The sequence below is a fragment of the Theropithecus gelada genome, chromosome 3, assembly GCF_003255815.1.
Source record: "Theropithecus gelada isolate Dixy chromosome 3, Tgel_1.0, whole genome shotgun sequence".
In the NCBI taxonomy this organism is placed as follows: domain Eukaryota; kingdom Metazoa; phylum Chordata; class Mammalia; order Primates; family Cercopithecidae; genus Theropithecus; species Theropithecus gelada.
In genome coordinates, this window is record NC_037670.1 from 163,193,701 (window position 1) to 163,198,450 (window position 4,750).

General features: G+C 41.6%; 1 pseudogene; it reads left to right on the forward strand.

Annotated features, from left to right (window-relative positions):
- The first annotated feature begins 284 nt into the window (after positions 1-284).
- Positions 285-838, forward strand: LOC112621092 (annotated as a pseudogene).
- Positions 839-4,750: the final 3,912 nt, after the last annotated feature.

The window sequence follows — 4,750 nt, forward strand, 5'->3', positions numbered from 1 at the left end:
TGGGAATTTAGAATCATGTAGCCCCTGTAGAAAACAATTTGTCAGTTCCTCGAAGGGTAAACATAGATTATGTGCTGTTCCACTCCTAGGTATAACCTCAGGAGATTTGAGAACATAATTTTATAAGTTGAATTGTGTGCCCATCAAAATTTATATGTGGAAGACCTAACCCCTAGTACCTTAGAATGTGAGTTGATTTGGAATTAGGAGCATTGCAGATATAATTCGTTAAGACGAAGTCAGCTCTTTCTCTTTCCCTAAGTAGCCTGAGGTAATCTGTGAAAATGGTTCAGTATTCACTTGACCCAGAGAACTCCACAAAATCATGCAAATCAAGAGGTTCAAATCTTTGTTTCACTTTAAGAACACTCATGACACTTCCCAGGTCATCAAGGGTATGCTTATATGGAAAACCACGAACTATCTGAAAGATGTTACTTTACAGAAATAGTGCATACCATTCCGATGTTACAATGGTGGAGGTGGCAGGTATGCCCAGGCCAAGCAGTGGGGCTGGACACAAGGTTGGTGGCCCAAAAAGAGTGCTGAATTTTTGCTGTAAATGCTTAAAAATGCAGAGAGCAATGCAGAACTTAAGGGTTTAGATGTAGATTCTCTGGTCGCTGAGCATATCCAAGTGAACAAAGCACCTAAGATGTGCCACCGGACCTACAGAGCTCATGGTTGGATTAACCCATCCATGAGCTCTCCCTGCCACACTGAGATGATCCTTACTGAAAAGGAACAGATTGTTCCTAAACCAGAAGAGGAGGTTGCCCTGAAGAAAAAGATATCCCAGAAGAAACTGAAGAAACAAAAACTTATGGCACGAGAGTAAATTCAGTATTAAAATAAATGCAATTAAAAGTAAAACAAAAAAAAAAAAGGGGCCAGATGTGGTGGCTCACGCCTGTAATCCCAGCACTTTGGGAGGCCGAGGTGGGTGGATCACGAGGTCAGCAGTTTGAGACCAGCCTGACCAACATGGTGAAACCCCGTCTCTACTAAAAATACAAAAATTAGCCGGGCGTGGTGGCACGCACCTGTAATCCCAGCTATACAAGAGGCTGAGGCAGGAGACTCTCTTGAACCTGGGAGGTGGAGGTTGCAGTGAGCTGAGATCACGCCACCGCACTCCAGCCTGGGCGACAGAGTAAGACTCCGTCTCAGGAAAAAAAAAAAAAAAAATGAAGTTACACTGGAGTGGGAGTCTTATCCATTGTAACTGATGTCATCATAAAATGGGAGAGTTTGAACACAGAGACAGCACACAGAGAGAATGGCCTGGGAACACAAAGGCAGAGATGGGGGTGATACATCTACAAGCCAAGGAACCCCAAGGGTGCCAGCAACCACCAACAGCTAGGGGAGAGGCATGGATCAGATTCTCCCTCCCAGCATCAGAAGGAACCTACTCTGCTAAAATCTTGGTCTCAGACTTCTAGCCTCTCAAATCGTGAAATGATCAATTTCTCTTATTAAAGCCGCTCAGTGTATGGTGCTTTATCATGGCAGCCATAGGGAACTAATACATGTGTCCACGCAAACACTCATACATGAATGGTCAGAGAGGCATCATTTATCATAGCCAAAAGTAGGAATGGTCCAAATGTTCATCATCTGATGAATGGATAAATGAGATGTGGTCTATCCATACAATGGAATATCATTCAGCAAATAAGAAGGAATGGAGTTCTGATACTTGCTACATCATGAATGAATCTCAAAAACATGCTAAGCAAAAGAAGTCAGACACAAACACCATCTATTGTATGATTCCATTTATATGAAATATCTGTTTATATGAAAATTCACAGAGACAGAAATAGATGAGTGGTTGCCAGGGGAGGAGAGAAGGGAGTGACTGATAATAGGTGTGAGGATTCTTTGGCGGGTGATGAAACATTCTGGAATTCTACTGTGGTGATAGTTGCACAACCTTGTGAACATACTCAAGATCACTGAATTGTACCTCTTTCTTTCTTTCCTTTCTTCCTTTTTTTTTTTTTTATGGGACAGAGTCTCACTCTGTTGCTCAGGCTGGAGTGCAGTGGTGCAATCTCAGCTCACTTCAACCTCTGCCTCCCAAGTTCAAATGATTCTCCTGCCTCAGTCTCCCAAGTAGCTGGGACTACAGGTGCCCACCACCACGCCCGACTAATTTTTTGTATTTCTAGTAGAGACTGAGTTTCACCATGTTGCTCAGGCTAGTCTCGAACTCCTAACCTCAAAAGATCCACCCACCTTGGCCTCCCAAAGTGCTGGGCTTATAGGCATGAGCCACCGCACCCAGCCTGAACTGTACCCTTTAAAATGGTGACTTTTATGTACGAGGATTATGTCAATTATGTATTTATTCCTTTTGCAAAAACAGAAAAATAAAATAGTAATGCAACTCACAGCGGCAGACTTTAAAACCAAAAGGAATCTGGCTATTTATAGTATCTGGGAATAAAATGATTCAGTTTGATGGAAAAATTGTATTTTTAAATCCTAGCGAGTTCATTTTAAGTTCAGTTACAACTAAAATGCGTAACAATGAGTTCTGTCTTCAGTCAACATTAAATCTCTTCCATCAGTCATGTTTTATGATGTCTCCTAACAATCTAAACGTATTTTACAATTTTAACAGTCTTAAAGGTTTACATTTTAGAGGGGCAATAAAACAATTTTCAGCAAGTCTCCTTGTTTTCTATATTGAACAACAAGAAACCTGGAAATCTTCCACTTACTACTGAGCAGAACAGGTTTTTTTTTTTGTTGTTTTGTTTCTGTTTTTGTTTTTGGAGACCAAGTCTTGCTCTTGTCGCCCAGGCTGGAGTGTAATGGCATGATATCGGCTCACTGCAACCTCCGCCTCCCAGATTCAAGCGATTCTTGTGCCTCAGCCTCCTGAGTAACTGGGATTACAGGCGTGCGCCACCACACCCAGCTAATTTTTGTATTTTTAGTAGAGACGGGGTTTCACCATGTTGGCCAGGCTGGTCTCAAACTCCTGATCTCAGGCGATCCGCCCACCTCGGTCTCCCAAAGTGCTGGGATTACAGGCATGAGCCACCATGCCCAGCCCAAGGTTTTATTTATTTTAATTTAATTTTATTTATTTTTGAGGCAGAGTCTCACTCTGTCGCCCAGGCTGGAGTGCAGTGGTGTGATCTCGGCTCACTGCAACTTCTGCCTCCCGGGTTCCAGGGGTTCTCCTGCCTCAGACCCCCGAGTAGCTGGGATTACAAGGGTGCACCACCACACCCGGCTAGCTTTTGTATTTTTAGTAGAGACAGGGTTTCACCATATTGGCTATGCTGGTCTCGAACTCCTAACCTCAAGTGATCCAACACTTTTGGAGGCTGAGGTGCGTGGATCATTTGCATCTGGGAGGAGGAGGTTACAGTGAGCTGAGATCACGCCGTTGCACTCCAGCCTGGGTGACAAGAGTGAAACTCCATCTCAAAAAAGAAAAAATAGCCTTATGAGTTGCACATCAAGTTATGCTACAAAATGGAATTGATTATATCCATCATTCTTTCAAAATCATGTGTGTATGCATGTGTGCCGAGAAGACTGCAAGCAGTATCACATTGTTTAAATAGTGAGAAAGAGGTAGTGATGGGAGGTGAAGCTGCAGAGGTGGGCAGGGCCAGAAGCACCCCACCTGCTGAACATAGATTCCATTCTATAGCCACTGCTCCCCAACATTGGGCCAAACCATATAAACCCTCCATACAAAAAATATGTGACAAAAATACAGATTACAGTTTTTCAGATTACCATTTTGTATAACAAAAATCAACATAATAGCATTATTGACTTCATAGTCATTATATATTTCTGATTAAAAATAATAATAATAATATTTTGTTTCCATGATATGAAGAAAACTAAAATGTGGCATAGTTTTAGGCAACTGATGATATAAAAGAAAATAAAATTCCTTTTGGTCTTGACATTAGACCTCTAGAGAAACAGAATCTTCACATGCAACCCTTGGTCCTAGAGTGAGCAAGATTTACATGGCCATAAAAAGAGCGGCTGTTTATTCATTTTCAGGTTCACAGTCAACCTCCAGAGTTTTGAATAAAACACCTAAGACTTGATTTTGGTTTCAGGATGGAACAAAATGTTAATATCTTTGACAAGGGGACAGCCAGTTACATATAACAAAGGTGAGAGTTGGAAGTCAGTGAGGAAAGATGGAGGGATTTGGTAGGCATCCTACCCAAAGATCAATATGGTGACTAAAATGCACATAATAAGGACTAGAGCTATAAGTGTACTATGTATAATTCAAAAGTAACTAAAAGAATAACTAAAGATACCTATACCATATTGGGAGAATAGCACAAAGGAAGGAAAATTATGACCTAAATTATCATTTTTCTTGTGAGTAATGGATTGATACTGTCATAAACCAAGAAATAAAGTATAATTATATTGTTTTAATCATAAAAGTAATCACTTGGCAAACTAAAAACACACAATAAAAAGAAACTTTTTGCCAGGCATGGTGGTTCATGCCCGTCATCCCAGCACTTTGGGAGGCCAAGGCAGAAGGATTGTTTGATTGCTTGAGGCCAGGAGGTCAAGACCAGCCTGGGCAATATAGAGAGACCTCTTCTCTACTAAATTTTTTTAACAAATTAGCTGGGCATGGTCCCAGCTACTTGGAGGGCTGAGGCAGGAAGATCACTTGAGCCTAGGAGCTCTAATCCAGCCTGGATGATAGAACCCAGAGGAAGGAAGGAAGGAAGGA